This window comes from Sciurus vulgaris, assembly GCF_902686455.1.
Source record: "Sciurus vulgaris genome assembly, chromosome: 11".
Taxonomy (NCBI): Eukaryota; Metazoa; Chordata; class Mammalia; order Rodentia; family Sciuridae; genus Sciurus; species Sciurus vulgaris.
The window spans coordinates 10780091-10797279 of NC_136472.1; the positions used below are offsets into that span (position 1 = coordinate 10780091).

The 17189-nt window shown below is 36.8% G+C and overlaps 1 protein-coding gene, 1 long non-coding RNA gene and 1 pseudogene across 3 annotated transcripts in view; 1 reads left to right on the forward strand and 2 right to left on the reverse strand.

Annotated features, from left to right (window-relative positions):
* The window catches only part of LOC306638855, a 147442-nt gene that overhangs the window by 96186 nt on the left and 34067 nt on the right, over positions 1-17189 (forward strand). The window contains exon 2 of the long non-coding RNA XR_013757570.1: positions 3331-4302. This is a non-coding gene — a long non-coding RNA (uncharacterized lncRNA). The remainder of the gene's footprint in view (positions 1-3330; positions 4303-17189) is intronic.
* The window catches only part of LOC306638809 (organic anion transporter 7-like), a 285976-nt gene that overhangs the window by 31668 nt on the left and 237119 nt on the right, over positions 1-17189 (reverse strand). The window lies entirely within an intron of this gene.
* On the reverse strand, positions 1350-3337 carry LOC306638840 (steroid transmembrane transporter SLC22A24-like; annotated as a pseudogene). The gene is made up of 2 exons (XR_013766792.1): positions 2865-3337; positions 1350-2217 (listed from the first exon to the last, which is right to left on the reverse strand). The product of XR_013766792.1 is annotated as a steroid transmembrane transporter SLC22A24-like (transcript).

A 17189-nucleotide genomic window follows, 5' to 3' on the forward strand; every position in this document is an offset into this window, starting at 1 on the left:
TTTAAGAATATCATGCTAAGCAAAATAAGCCAAGCCCCCCAAAAAGGCCAAATGTATACTCCAATATGTAGATGCTAATTCACAATGGGGGGACAGTAGGGAAGAAAACAGTTACTTTATATCAGGTAGAGAGGAGTAAAGGGAGGGTAAAGTGTTTGGGACTAAGAAAGACAGTAGCATGAAACAGATATTATTACCTCATGTATATATATGACCACATGACCAATGAGATCCTATAATCTGTTCACTCAGAAAAATAAGAAATTATACTCCATTTATCTATGATATATCAAAATGCAAAAATCCATTGAATTGTCATGTATAATTCATTAGAACAAATAAAAACTTCTTAAAAACAAAATCACTCAGAAAACTGGAAATAAAATGGAACTTCTGAAAATTATGAAGAAAAACTACCAGACCTCTATTTAGTTAATGTCACACTCCAGAGGAATGGCACAGTACATTACTGAAGATCATCAAGAAAACCAGAATGTCAGCTCTCACAAGTTTTATTTAGCTTTGAACTGTAGATCCTAGCTACTGTTGAGAAAAGAGTCAAAGGAGAAGATGTAAAAACTACAAGTTAACCTGTCCTTAGTGGCAGATGATGTAATCATGTTATAGAAAATTTTAGGGATCTAAAAAAAACTTCTAGAAATACTATTTGTATACTACAATACTTTTTCAACTAATCTCTCAGTACATTACTCTTTTCTCCTTTCAAGACTCCCATAGGTCATATGTGGGTGAAATATTTAGTGCTCTGAAATTACCTTGCAAGTTGTGACAGTTTTCAATCTAGCTTTATTTTATTTTGTCTTTAGCTCCTCAAACTTGATAATTCCTAGTAGCCTTTATTCATGAATTTATTCTTCATTTATGAAGTAATAATTCATTTATGAGTTTATCAGAAAGGCAGTTCATGAAGTCAGTATGTAAGTAAATTGAAATTCTATTAACATTATGCATTACTCTAAGGGAAGAAAAAAATTAAACAAAAATACAGACAAAGGATGCCTGGGATTCATAAGAAATGGCTCTAGTCACAGAAGTGCTTGCTTATATGCAATAACATGTCACTGTTGAAAACATTTTATTTTGAAGATTGCAACCTTATTTATTATACATGCAAAGAAACTGCCCTAAGTCAAATTTCATTTGTGAGATTAAAAGCATAAGATACCTAGAGCCTCAGGATATGATAAAGATCTAATAAGATACATGAAAGAGTGGCTATTGAAATGCCAAGTATACTCTTCATATTCAATAACTGTTTATTTAAAAAAACAGTTAAAAAAAGAAATTCCTTAAAAAAAGAAATTCTACATAGCAGTGATCAGTACAAGGCAATAAAAGTTAAAAAAGACTATGTCATATTGCAAAAAGAATATAATTAACAATAAAAAATGAGGGCATTGGTTTCCTGTCATTTCAAAACAGATATTCAAAGGTACAGGATCAAGATTCTCATAGCACAAATTGTGACACCAGTTGTCATTAGCTTAAATACCCTACATGATTGAAAAAGTCATCTTTAAAAAGCTGCCCAGGCAAAAACAAATTGAAGGGGACTGGCATGTCCTCCGCAACACCACAAATGAAATGTTGCTATGGACTCTACAGGGGGAATAGGATGCTCCACCCATCCCACATTGGCCACTTAGCCATGATGACCATTCCCTGGGCACCAGAGGTATTTGGTGCAGTATCCACGAGGGACTAAGCACAGTTTCCCTGGGCAACATTGACAATGTTCTTCTCCCTACCAGCATACTCAAGCAGGCTGGATCCAGTGGTGTCACATCTTCCTTTGTGTCCCCATTTTTAAATCATTGTGATCTTTCAAACTCCATGTTGTGGCACCTTCTTTCTGATACTCTACTAAAACACCTCCACCTTCTTATGATGATGGTCTGCACACAGGACTCAAATGTTAAAAAGTAGCACTCATCACACTGAATAAAATTTTGCATTTGTGTTTGTAGATCCCTGGTAATAATGTGCCCCCAGGGCAGTATAATTTGCAACAAAGTTTTTCATATGCATAAATGAGTCATAAGATGATGACAGTACCCATGGATAGAGAGAACTAGAAACCAGAGACACTCACCTGTCTGACATATAGCCACATATAATGTTTCCCATCAACATTCCAGCCATGAAGAAGAATTTAGCCACTGAATTCAGTGACTGATATTCACACACCAGGTCACACTGGAAGACAAGGAAACCAGCATAACAAGAACACCTTCACACCACCTGCAGTTTTCAATTGATCAGGCCCCTGTCCTCTTCTATAGCTCTGCTCTTCAAAATACTTAAATTATAACATCCACTCCTCAGTTTAAAATATTTTATGTAGGGAGATTTCATTACAACTGTGGGTTACATTAATGATCACATTTAACCCATAATGTGAATTCTCAAATTTGTCCACCTACCATGACCATTCAAGGACCTTGAAGAATGTACTGAACCCTGAACATTGGTGCATTCTTTCTCATAGGATTACTCTAGGAGTTCATTCTGGGTATTCAAGTTTTGATCAACATGCAGACATATCTAATTGGCAATCAAGGTAGGGTATTGCTGACTTAGCCTAACATTTTTAACAAGACACATGATTTACTTGCTTAAACTGTGATATTCACAAGAATAAAAGCACCATGACAGTCAGTTCATATTTATTATTTATCATTACAGTTAGGTTGTGTCCCATATTGCATAAAGAATCAATAGGTTCTGGAAAAGAGAAGAACCAGCACACACATGGCAATTAAAGGCTCAAAGCATGTTCATTATTTTCATTGTTTCTACACACCCAGGTCAAGCACTCATGAGAGGAAAATGAAGCCTATTACCTCAGTCACAGTGGTGGAGAGGAAGGAGCTTCGGTCATATACCCAGCCATCCATGCAGGGCTCCGTGTCTGGCTAACTCATGTTTGAGAATGTCCTGTTTTGATGAAGGAGCTGCCATTGTGGGTGGATGAAGCACCAGCACTTCTCTAGCCTCAGGTTTGAGTCTAGGGGAATGGAGATCCTCAGGAGGGTGTCCTGGCTGAGGGTCCCAGTGGCATTGTCAGAGACTGTGTCATTGTCAAGGATGTGGACCCAGCAGCGATAACCAAGGATGACAGCAGTGTAGTTCTCCAACATTATATGAGGGGCTACCATGGCATTGCAGAGTAGAAAAAAAGCCATCTGAATTATCTGGAACCTCCCCAACCACCAACTTGATCTAGGAGGTCCTGAAAAGCCATGGTGACTGAATGCCTCTCCCTGCCTGAAGGCAAAGTGGTTGTGCCTAGATAAATTCAAGGAAAAGTGTTCTATTGTCTTTCCCTGTGACACAGCAAGGGGTGTTGATCCTGACCTCACTTTCTCCTTAATGGTCCCCTCTTCAGCTCTGTGGCAAGTCCATGCAGCTACTATCCCCTAGTCTTTATCAGGTTATTTAAGTGGCTGTTTGATTGAAATCACTGAGAGAGATATTTGTTGAGATTCTCTCTTCCATTAAGTCTGTTATTGATCTACTTTGTGAAAATTCTCATTGTGGGCAATGAACTGCAGTCATCTTAGGACATTGATCTGCAAATACTCTGTAAACTAACCAGAGGAACTCTGTTACCTGCTCTGAAATTTTTTACAGAATATGTTGTTTGCAATATGCATTTAAGTTTTCAGTTTTCTGTGACTGGTGAGAGGTAATTTTTGATTTGATTAGTACCAAATCTTGATTCACAGAGGTCATGAAAATCATCCAAAGAAAAATTAGTGCAAGTGAGGTGCCATAGGTCGGGTACAGGATGTCCCCATATTACTTTCATATGTCAGGCAATGCAGGAATTGTCATGGTGCTATGATTAGCTTATGAGACCTCTGGCCTCATGAGATGGTTAATTCACTTGAAGGATTAATATCATGAGTGGGTAATTGGGCAATAACATAGGTGGGTAGGGCCTGGCTAAAAGACAGGGGACATTCAGTTTCAAACAGAAGTTATGAGAACTGACATTCATGTACTCTGAACTCTATGGAAAGCATTCAACTGTCAGCCTTTTCTACAGTGATCTCCTCTATGTGTCTGTCATTAAGGGAGATACAATTCCATAGGGATTTTAAATGTCCTTTAAGGAAATTTTCAGCCTTAATTACTTTAAGTATTTCTTTTATTCCTTTCTTTTTCCCTCCTCTCCTTTGGCACTCCCTTATGTGCATAAAAACCTTTTAAAATAGCTAGATTTTGGAATCTGATCCATATTTCACCCCACATTCTTACTGTGTCTAGATTTCAGAAGTTTCTGCTGAAACAGCATCAGGATCACTGATTCTCTCCTCAATCTACTGTTGAGCTATCAAGATTGACATCTCTTCTGATTCAGCAAGTTTGGTTTCTAGCATTCCCTTGTAACCCTTTTCAGAGTTCTGGTCTCCCTCCTTGAATTTTCCTGCTGCTCTGTCCTGTTGTCCATGTTTTCCATGAGAACCTTTAGTAAATCAATCCTAGGTACTTGAATATTCTGAACAAAATTACTGCCCTGAGTCTGTGTCTGATAATTTGCTTTGATTCCAACTTTTCTTGCCTTTCAGCAAGACTTGCAATTTTTGTTAAAACCTACTCAGGTGTATTGGGAAATCAGAGAAAAATGATGTGATCAATTTTCACATGTATATGATGAGGAGATAGGCTGTGATTACTTTTTGCTGCAGCTGTAGCTCCAGAGGCTTCAGTCTCTTCTAGCACACCTGCCTTTTACACTATGTTATCTCTCTAGGAATCCATAGAAACAACTTATTGAAAATGGTCTGTGTCCTGCAGTTCTCTCTGTCAAAATCCACCATTTTTATCCCATGGCCCTATTGATGTTGTGGCAGTGTACTAGAAATAGAAGTTATTCCATAATATTATTTCTATGTATGTATTATTTGTTTTAAAATAGACAGATTCCCTCAATGTGATCTTCAGAATAGTTGGTCTATTTTACCTTCCCTGTATGTTAGAAAGAAATTCTAGGAGTAGTAATAGCTGGCAAATTTCTCTCTACCAGATCAGATAAAATATTAGTACTGTAGTTTCTCTTGAAATCTGATGTTGCTCACAGAGAATAAAAACAAGAATAAATGCTCTCACTCTTGGCATATTTCAAAGTAGTTATTTTTCCCATAAAACATATAGAAAGATAGACTGAATATTTCTCAAATTATACAGCAAGGGCATGATTGGTTTCCAAGAACATAGGGTGCTAAGTCTGTGCTTCATGCCAGAGTTTGTGATTGTCAAAGTCCACAACAAATCCCTGGTATTGATTCAGTTACATCAAAGCGAGCCTACAGAGCTGGACCAATAGTGGACTTCTCTTCTGGGCATCCGTTCCTGGTTCCTGTGACTTTCTACAGCCTGTTGTATGTGTGTACCATATTTTCTTTAACCATTCATCTGTTGATGGGCATCCAGTTTGGTTCCATGGTTTAGGTACTGTGGATTAGCTACCATATACATTGATGTGACTGCATCAATGACTGGGTCAAATGGTCATTCCATTCTAAGTTTTCTGAGGAATCTCCATACTGCTTTCCAAAGTAGTCACACCAATCTGCAGTCCCATCAACAATGTATGAGTGTGCGTTTTCCCTACATCCTTGCCAACAATTATTGTTGCTTATATTCTTGATAATTGCCATTCTGATTGGAGTGAGATGAAATCTTAGAGTAGGTTTAATTTGCATTTCTCTAATTACTAGAGTTGATGAACACTTTTTCGTATGTTTGTTAATCAATTGTATTTCTTCTTCTGTGAAGTGTTCAGTCCCTTAGCCCATTTACTGATTGGGTTATTTGGTTTTTGGTGTTAAGTTTTTTGAGTTCTCTATATGTCCTGGGGATTAGTGCTCTATCTGAGATGTGTGTGGCAAAGATTTTCTCACATTCTGTATGGTCTCTCTTCACATTATTGATGGTTTCCTTTGCCGAGAATTTTTCCATTTTGAATCCATCTCATTAATTGATTCTTAATTTCACTTCTTGTCTTTTAGGAGTCCTGTTAAGAAAATCAGGGCCTGAGTCAACATGGTGAAGACTTGGGTCTAATTTTTCTTCTAAGGTGCATGGTCTCTGTTCTAGTGCCTTAGTCATTGACCCACTTTAATTTGATTTTTGTGTGGTGTGAGAGATAGAGGTTAATCGGAATTGCATTGAATCTGTATTGTGCTTTGGTAGTATTTCATTTTATTACATATGAATTTCTGGTTTTCTCAACACCATTTGTTGAATAGGCTATCTTTTTCCCAATGTGTATTTTTATCACCATTGTATAGTATGAGATAACCATATATATGTGGGTTTGTCTCTGTGTTCTATTTGGTACCATTGGTCTACCTATTTTTGTGTTCATACCATATTGTTTTTGTTACTATTGCTCTGTTGTGTAGTTTACGATCTGGTAAAGTGTTGCCTCTTGCTTCACTCTTCTTGCTAAGCATCGCCTTGGCAATCCTGGAACTCTATTTTTTCCAAATGAATTTCATGATAACTTTTTCTATTTCTATGATAAATGTCATTGGGATCTGAATAGGAATTGCATTGATCTGATTAGTGCTTTTGGTAAGTTGGCTATTTTGACAATGTTAATTCTGCCTATCAAAGAGCATGGGAGCTCCAGATCCTGGCCTGACTACTTCCAGACCCTAGTCAGAACACACACCTCACAGAATCAGCACCTGCACTGCAGCTTCACAGCTCCCAATGTGTTCAGAAGTTGGTGCAACTATATTGGATTATCCCCAAATGGGAAGACACCGTCTTTAGGTGGGGCAACTCCCATTCTGAGTTGCTTGCTCAAGACTGGAAACACTTTGTCAGGTACCTCTCTTGCATCAGGATACTGGGGACAGGGAGGTTTGTATAGCAAATGATCCTCATACCATACATTTAAAAATTTTTTATTCATTTATTTTCACCCTGTTTTCCTTTTATTTACTTGTTTCCTCAGAATCTCTTTCTTCCTTTTCTCATGATAACAACTAACTTCTTTTGATCTTGCTCTCACACTTCCCATGATCTAGTACCTTTATATGCTCACTTATTATCCCATTAACAGTTATTTTCTACACCCCTCTCCATCCACTTTGTTCACCATTAGAATTTGTAGAACTCATTGCAAGTCTATATTGTACATGATAATCTAACTCATCCTCTATGCTTATTACAATACTTTTAATGTCTTCTTAGGTGCTATCTGGTATAGCCTTGCTTATACTTTGGATGGGGGACTGCTAATATTGCTCTCCCCCTTAAAGGAGAGGTATTGGAAACTGCAGGGTTACAATAAACCTACGTGGGGGAAAACTGCAATACCTCAGATCCTCACTGCTAGAGGGGAAGATACAGGAACACAATGAAAAAAAAAAAAAACCAGGGGAAGAAAATGTCCCAAACAAACCAAGATGCTATTTAATAGAATCCAATGGCAGCATGGCAGTGGAAAAGTCAGAATAAGAGTTTAGAATGTACATAATTAAAATGATCCATGAAGTAAAGGATGAAGATAAGAGAGCAAATACAGGGAGTCTATCTCCCCAATAAAGAGTTAAAAGAGCAAATGCAAGAAAATAAAAAATCATTTGAATAAAGAGATAGAGACTTTGAAAAAAAATGGAAATACTTGAAGGAAAAAATAAACAAAATTAAAAACTCAATAGACAGCACACCAACAGAATAGATCACTTGGAAGACAGAATTCAGACAAATGAAGACAAAATATTTAATCATGAAAATAAGTTGACCAAACAGAGAAGATGGTAAGAAATCATGAACAGAATCTACAAGAATTACAGGATATCATGAAGACCAAATTAAGAATTATTTGGATTAAGGAATGCACAGAGACACAAACTAACAGAATGAACAACCTATTCAATGAAACAATATCATGAAGAATAACAAACCTGAAGAATAAAATGGAAAATCAAATACAAGAGTCTACAGAACACCAAATGCACAAAATTACAACAGATTCTCACCAAGGCACATTATAATGAAAATGCCTAATATACAAAATAAAGATAGGACTTTAAAGGCTGTGAAAGAGCATCATAAGATTACATGTAAGGGGAAAGCAATATAGATATCAGCAGATTTCTCAACCCAGAACATAAAAGATAGGAGGGCCTGGAACAACATGTTTCAAGCCGTGAAACAACATGGATGCCAACCAAGAATATTATATCTAGGAAAATCAGCCTTCAGATTTGATGACAAAGTAAAATCCTTGCATGATAAACAAAAGTTAAAAGAATTTACAAATAGATAGCTTGCACTACAGAACATACTCAGCAAAATAGTCCATGAGGAGGAAGTGAAAAGCAATAATGCAAGTCACCAAAGGGTGGAACTACCCTAAAGGAAAAGTCAATCAAAGGAAACCAAGTCAAGTTAAAAACCAAAAACAAACAAAAATGACTGGGAATATAAATCATATCTCAATAATCACTCTGAATGTTAATGGCCTAAACTCATTAATCAAAAGACATAGATTGGCTGATTGGATTACAACAAAGGCCCACCAATATGCTGCTTCCAAGACACTGTTCTATAGAAAAAGACATTCATAAACTAAAGGTGAAAGAATGGAGGAAATCATACCATCCACATGGACTCAGTAAAAAGCAGGGTTCTCCATTCTCATATCACATAAAGTGAACTTTATGTCTAAGATGGCCAGAAGTGATTAAGAAGGGGATTTCATCCTGCTTAAGGGAACCATAAATCAGCAAGACAAAACAATTGTACATATTTATGCCCCAAACAATGGAGTATTCATGTACATCAAACAAATCCTTCTCAAATCCAGAGAACAAATAGACCACAACATAACAATACTGGGTTACTTTGACACATGGCTGTCACAACTGAATAGATCCTCCAAACAAAAACTGAAAAAAGAAACTATAGAATTAAACAATACAATCAATTATTTAGTCTTAACAAATATATAGAGGGTACTTCATCCATCATTGAGTGAATACACTTTCATCTCAGCAGGTCATGGATCTTTCTCTGAAATAGGCCGTATGTTATGCCAAAAAGTAGTCTTTAGGAAATAAAAAAAAAAAAAGAGATACTATCTTGTATTCTATCAGATTACAATGGAATGAAATTAGAAAACAGTGAGAAAATGAAAAACAGAAACTACTCCTACACCTGGATACTAAATAATATGCTATTAAATGATGCAATGATAAGAGAGGACAACATGGAGGAGATAACAAAAATTCTTAGAGTTGAATGAGAACAACTACACAACATATCAAGACTCTGGAATACTGTGAAAGCAGGGCTAATAGGAAAGTTCATTGCATGGAGCTCATTCAAGAAGAGAATAAAAAATCAACAGCTAAATGACCTAACATTATATCTTAATGTCCTAGAAAAAAAAAAAGAACAGATCAACACAAAAAAAGTAGTAGAAGACAGGAAATAAGTAAAATCAAGCTGAAATCAATGAAATGGAAACTAAAAAAAAAATTAAAAACTAACAAAACAAAACATTGGTTTTTGAAAAATAAACAAAATTGAAAAACCCTTAGCCACACTGATGAAGAGAAGGAGAGAGAAAACTGAAACTACTAGAACTCATGATGAAAAAGAAAAATTACAACAGACACCACTGAAATACATCACATAATTAGAAGCTACATAGAAAATCTATACTCCAACAAAATAGAAAACATCAAAGACATTGACAAATTTCTAGAGACACATGATCCTCCCATACTGAAGCAGGAGGACATACACAATTTAAACAGGTCAATTTCAAGCAGTGAAATAGAAGAAGCCATCAAAGTCTACCAACCAAGAAAAGCCCAGGACCAGATGAATTCTTAGTCAAGTTCTAAAGGCTTTCAAAGAAGAATTAATACCAACACTCCTCATACTATTCCACAAAATAGAAAAGGAGGGAACCCATCCAAACTCAGTCTATGAAGCTAGTATCACTCTGATACCAACCCAGAACAGGAATCATCAAGAAAAGGAATATTTTAGACCCTCAGGAACACAGATGAAGAATTCTTAACAAAATTCTGGCAAATTGCATACAAAAATATTTAAAACATAGTGCACCCTGATCAAGTGGAGTTTATCCCAGGAATGCAAGGTTGATCCAACATCTGAAAATCAATAAATGTAATTCATCACATCAATACACTTAAAGATAAGAATCATATGATTATTTCAATAGATACTGAGAAAGCATTTATAAAATACAACACTCCTTCATGCTCAAAACACTAGAAAAAATAGGGATCTTAGGAAAATGTCTGAACATTGTAGAGCTTTCTATGCTAATCCCATGGTCAGCATCATTCTAACAGGAGAAACACTAAAAGAATTCTCACTAAAAAGTGGGGCAAGACGGGGATGCCCTCTTTCACCACTTCTATTCAACATCAACCTTGAAACACTAGCCAGAACCATCAGGGAGACCAAAGAAACTAAAGGGATATGAATAGAAAAAGAAGAACTCAAGCTGTCACTATATGCTGACAACATGATTCTGTATTGAGAGGATCAAAAAAACTCCACCAGAAAACATCTAGGATAAGTGAATTCAGCAAAATAGCAGGATTTAAAATCAACAAACATAAATCAAATGTATTTCTATTCAAAAGTGATGAATTCTCTGGGAGAAAATCAGGAAAACCATTCCATTCAAAATAGCCTCATTAAAAAATAAAATAAAATACTTGGGAATAAGTCTTAAAAAAAGGTGAAAGACCTCTACAATGAAAACTACACAATGCTAAAGGAAGAAATTAAAGAAAACCTTAGAAGATGGAACAATTTCCCATGTTCTTGGATAGTCAGAATTAATATTGTCAAAATGACCATCCTTCCAAAGGTGTTATACAGATTCAATGCAATTGAGATTAAAATCCCAATGAAGTACCTCATGGAAATAGAGAAAGCAATCATGAAATTTATCTGGAAGAATAAGAGACCCAGAATCGCCAAAGCAATCCTGAGCAGGAAGAATTAAGCAGGAGGTATCACAATACCAAACCCTCAACTACACTACAGAGCAATAGTAACAAAAGTGGCATGGTATTGGCACCAAAGTAATGTATAGACCAATGGTACATATTGGAAGACAGAAAGACAAACCCACATAATTACAGTTACCTCATAGGAGACAAACAAACAATTGATAAATGACAGCTTCTTCAACAAATGTTGCTGGAAAAATTGGATATTCATATACAGTATAATGAAATTCAACTTCTATTGCTTACCCTAAATAAAACTCAACCCAAAAGGAATCAAGGACCTCGGAATGACACCAGAGACCCTGCAACAAATAGAAGAGTAATCCTGAATCTTCATCATGTTGGCTTAGGTTCAGACTTCCTTAGCAAGACTCTAAAGCACAAGAAATGAAAGCAAGGATCAATAAATGGGATGAATTCAAACTAAAAAGGTTTTTCTAAGCAAAGGAAACAATCAACAATGTGAAAGGAGATCCTACAGAATGGGAGGAAATGATCACCCCCACACACTTCAGATAGAGCACTAATCTCCCAAATTTATGAATAACTTTTAAAAACCTTACACTAAAATTTCAAAGAATCCAATCAATAAATGGGCTTAGGAACTGGACAGACCCTTCACAGAAGAAGATATACATGTGATCAACAAATATATGAAAAAAGTGCTCATCATCTCTAGTAATTAGAGAAATACAAATCAAAACCACAGTAAGATTTCATCTCACCCCAATTAGAATGGTATAATCAAGAACACAAGCAATAATAGGTGTTGGCGTGGATGTGGAGGAAAAAGCACACTTGTACATTGCTGGTTGTGTTGCAAATTGGGGCAACCACTCTGGAAAGCAATATGGAGATTCCTCACAACACTTGGAATGGACTCACTTTTTGACCCAGTTATCCTACTTCTTCATTTATACCCAAAGGACTTAAAATCAGCATACTACAGTAACACAGCCACATCAGTGTTTATAGCAGCTCAATTCAGAATAGCTAGATTGAGAAACCAACCAAGATACCCTTCAATAGATAAATGAGTAAAGACCTGTGGTATATATACACAATGGAATATTACCCAGTCATAAAAAATAATAAAATTATGGCATTAGAAGGTAAATTGGTGGAGTTGGAGAATATCATGCTAAGTGATATAAAGCAGGTCCAAAAAACCAAAGACAGAATGCTTTCTATGATAAGTGCATGATGATACATAATGGGGGTGATGGGGTGGAGCAGTAAGAGAAAAATGGAGGAATATTGGATTGTGTAGATGGAAATGAGAGGGGGAGGGCGGGGGTCAGAAAGATAGTAGAATGAGACAGATACCATTACCCTATGTACATGTATGATTACATGAATTGTGAGAATCCACATCTTGTACAACCATATAAATGAAAAGTTGTACCCCATTTGTGTACAATTACTCAAAATGCAGTCTGCAAAAATTTTTTAAATGAAAAAATTAATCCAGTCAAAAAATTAATGAATAAAGTTAAGGCCAATTAAAAAAAAAAAAAAGAAGAAGTCCCTGAAGTGGAAAACCATCCTTATATAGCAGAATCGGTCTAGGTCGAGCAATGTGACACAGATGTCTGTCTTCTAGGAACTGCTGGGAAGCCTATGGTGCTTCCCTGTCTCCTACTGGAAAAGTCCCCCTAAGACAATGGCTTCCTTAACTCCATCCTATCCTGTCCATCACAGAAGAAGCTCCTCCTGGTCTTGGCTCCCTTTACCTTTGCTTTATAAATAAAAGAGAGTTGGGGGACTCCATGTTATTCAAGGCCAAGGCTGGTAAGTCCAGACCCATCACACCCCTCTCATTGAAAAAGAATTTGGGCTATTGTGTGTTTATTGATTAGATAATCTTATGGGTAATTGATTTATTTATAGTCAACATCATTCTCTGACAGTTAACTCTTTTCTCTTCCATTCAGAACAGGTCTGAAAGACCCCACTCACACCCTACCATTCTGTATCTCAAGATCTAATGGGTTCTTCTTTTCACTGATCTGTGGGTTCCCTGCTCCCAAATGCCCATTTTAACCCAGCGAAATTAGTTTGACCCAAATCTTCTGTGAATTCTATGCAATAGGATGTCCAGTGTGCAATGTGAAGGGAGGCTGAAGACACTCCATTCAAAATGAACACTTTTTGCCTCTCCAGCAGGAATCGAGACTTGCATGTGTGCATTCCCATGTGGGCAGGTCTCTGATAGCCATAACCTGAACTGAAGGATCACTTGGTGCCTGTGGTTCCTCCAGCACAGATCATGCTGATCACTTTCTTTCTTTCTGCTCAGAAGCAGTTGGCTTGGATATTTGTGCCTTGGATATAAAAATGCTAGCAAGATCAATAAAAGGCAAAGAAATTAGTCAGTAATGAAAAAGTCACCCAAGAATGAAAAGCCCCAAACCAGATGCATTTAGCTGAGTTTGAACAGACTTTTAAAGAAGTAGTACCAATGCTCCTCAAAATAGTACATAAAATAGAAAGGGAAGGAACTCTTCCAAATTCATTATGTGAAGCCAAAATCTGATAAAGACACAACAGTCAGAAAGAAAATTACAAACTAGTATTCTTGATGAACATCCATGTAAAAATCCTCAAAAAATACTTGCAAATAAAACTCAACTTCAAATCAAAAGTATCACACACCATGCACCATGAAGAAGTTGGCTTCATAGGCATCTCAATAAATGTAATTTATCACTGAGGGCCATATATGATAAACCCTCAGCCAATATTTTAATGAATGGGGAAAAAACTGAAAGAATTTCCCCTAAAACCAGAAATGAAACAAGGGTATTCACTCTCATATTCATATTCAGTACAGTACTGGCAACATTCACCAGAGCAATCAGACAAAAAAATAAATAAAAATAAAAATAAAATGGATAGAAATACAAAAGTAGGAAGTCAGATTTGTCCCTGTTTGAAGATGATATTCTCCTTTATTTAAAAGATCCTAAAAACTCCACAGAAGATGTTAGATCTGATAAGCAAATTCTACCAAGCAGCAGGACCAATAATTTTTCTATACTCCAATACCAAACCCACTGAAAAAGAAATCAGGAAAACAATTCTATTCACAATACATTTTAAAAATACATAGTAGTAAACTTACCCACGGTGGTGACCGATGTCTACAATGAACATTACAGAAACCTGAATAAAGAAATCAAAGACAACTCTGGAAGATGTGAAGACCTCTCAAGTTCAGTAAGAGGGAGGTACATAAATAAGTATACTTTGATTATACTTTACACACATATACTTTTGTGCACATGTGTGTTTGACAACAAAAGATATCTAGAACACTTCAAGAGAATCATCAATAATTTTATTTTCTTTTGAAGCCCTGTCATTTATTATTACTTGATTTTCTTGATATCTTTATTAATTGTACCCATTTCTCTAGTTGCCCAAATAAAACATTAGAGTTTAACCCTTAACTTTCTTTTATTCACTCAAAATTCACTCAAACAAAATTAGTTAGTTCTCTATTAAATATATCTTCTTCACCATGATATAATCAGAATCAAACTTATAGCATTTTCTGGCCTGATATGGTTTCAATGACAAGTGAATTAGTAATATTTGAGTTTTATTGTTGAATAGTAAAATGTTAACTCAGTGGTTTGGAATTCTGTAATCCTTCCCATTCCAAACGAAGGTCAGTCCTCTTACAGTCTTGTGGAAAATATACCCCTTCAGAGTATCTTGCCTATTAAAAGTGATGGTGTATAATTTGGGCTTTGGGTCACCAAAGGGTATTAGTTATTTTCCATTGGTATAACGGTTGAGAACAGGGTGCTGACTGTGCAGCCCTCTTGTATAAACAAGCTATTTCATGAACTGGGCCCCCAGGAAGAGGGCATGCAAGCACTGAGAATGCCGGCAGCCACAGCTGTGCCTTTGAGGACCAATACAGGTCAAATGGGATGTGCTGGGCCCCAGGTTTATCAAGGCTGTTCAGAGATATCTATCTGAGGAATGGGCAGTTGTTTGGAGACCCCATCTATCAAGGACAGGGGAATCTAGCCCTGACCCCTCTCACTCATATTTCACTCCTTCCTCCTCCCTGCTCCCTCCAGGACCTTTCAGTTTTGGCAGGACCTGATAAGATTCAAATAAAGTGGAGGGACAAAACCAAAAGAGGACAAATAATTAGCTGTCTGAATTTTAGCCAATAATGTATAGGTCCTTGTATATGAGTGCTGGAAAAAGCTCTCAAGTAGAGCACTTTCTCGCCACTCGGGGCCGCTTCCCCCCCAGCCATTGTATCAGTCTGAGGGGCTGGTTTTGGTCCAGGCTTGAGCTTGCTTTAATAAAACCTTGTTGTGTGATTTGCATTATCGTGTGTTACTTTGACTCTCCAGGGATTAGTCGGAACAGGACCCTAACATTTGGGGCCTCACCCAGGATAGACTCGTCTGACTCTGGCCCAGGAGAGTCAAACGGCCCACAGTACCGAGATTTCTAAGGAAATTTGCCATGGAAGGAACATTGGCCACCTCCTGGTAGGACCTAAGTCCTGGTTAGAGTTTGGGTGAGAATTCTCATTTTTTTTAAATTTATTTTTATTGTAAACAAATGGGATACATGTTGTTTCAGTTTGTACATGGAGTAACAGCATACCATTTGCATATTCATATATTTACATAGAGTAATGATGTTTGATTCAATCCGTTATTTTTTCCTTCCCCCCACCTCTCCCACCTCTCTTTTCCCTCTATACAGTCCCTCCTTCCTTCATTCGTGTCCCCCTCCCACTCCCCATTAAGTGTCATCATCTGCTTATCAGTGAGATCATTCCTCTTTTGGATTTTTGAGATTGGCTTATCTCACGTAACTTGATATTCTAGAATTTCATCCATTTGCCTGCAAATGCTATAATTTTATTATTCGTTATATCTGAGTAATATTCCATTGTATATATATACTACAGTTTCTTTATCCATTCATCAATTGAAGGGCATCTAGGTTGGTTGCATAGTCTGGCTATTGTGAATTGAGCCACTATGAACATCGATGTGGCTGTATCTCTGTAGTGTGCTGATTTTAATTCCTTTGTGTATAGGCCGAGGAGTGGGATAGCTGGGTCAAATGGTAGGTCCATTCCAAGTTTTCTAAGGAATCTCCACACTGCTTTCCAGAGTGGCTGCACTAATTTACAGTCCCACCAGCAATGTATGAGTGTACCTTTTTCCCCACATCCTCTCCAACACCTATTGTTGCTTGTATTCTTGATATTCACCATTCTAATTGGGGTTAGATGAAATCTTAGTGTAGTTTTGATTTGCATTTCTCTTATTACTAAAGATGTTGAACATTTTTTCATATATCTGTTGATTGCTTGTACATCTTCTTCTGTGAAGAAACCTTAGCCCATTTGTTGATTGGGCTATTTGTATTCTTGGTGTAGAGTTTTTTGAGTTCTTTATAGATTCTGGAAATTAACACTCTATCTGAAATATGAGTGGCAAAGATATTCTCCCACTCTGGAGGCTCTCTCTTCCCATTGCTGATAGTTTCCTTTGCTGAGAGAAATCTATTTAGTTTGAGTCTATCCCAGTTATTGATTCTTGCTTTTGTTTCTTGTGCTATGGGAATCCTGTTAAGGAAGTCTGATCCTAAGCCAACAAGGTGAAGATTTGGACCTACTTTTTTTTCTATAAGATGTAGGGTCTTTGGTCTGATTTCAAGGTCCTTGATCCATTGTGAGTTGAGTTTTGTGCAGGGTGAGAGATAGGGGTTTAGTTTCATTCTGTTACATATGGATTTCCAGTTTTCCCAACACCATTTGTTGAAGAGGCTATCTTTTCTCCATTGCATATTTTTGGCACCTTTGTCTAGTATGACAAAATTGTATTTATTTGGTTTTGCGTTCGTGTCCTCTATTGTGTACCATTGATCTACCTGTCTATTTTGGTGCCAATACCATGCCATTTTTGTTACTATTGCTTTGTAGTATAGATGAAGTTCTGGTATTGTGATACCCCCTGTTTCATTCTTCCTGCTAAGGATTGCTTTAGCTATTCTGGGTTTCTTATTCTTCCAGATGAATTTCATGATTGCTTGCTCTATTTCTGTGAGATACGTCATTGGGATTTTAATTGGAATTGCATTGAATCTGTAGAG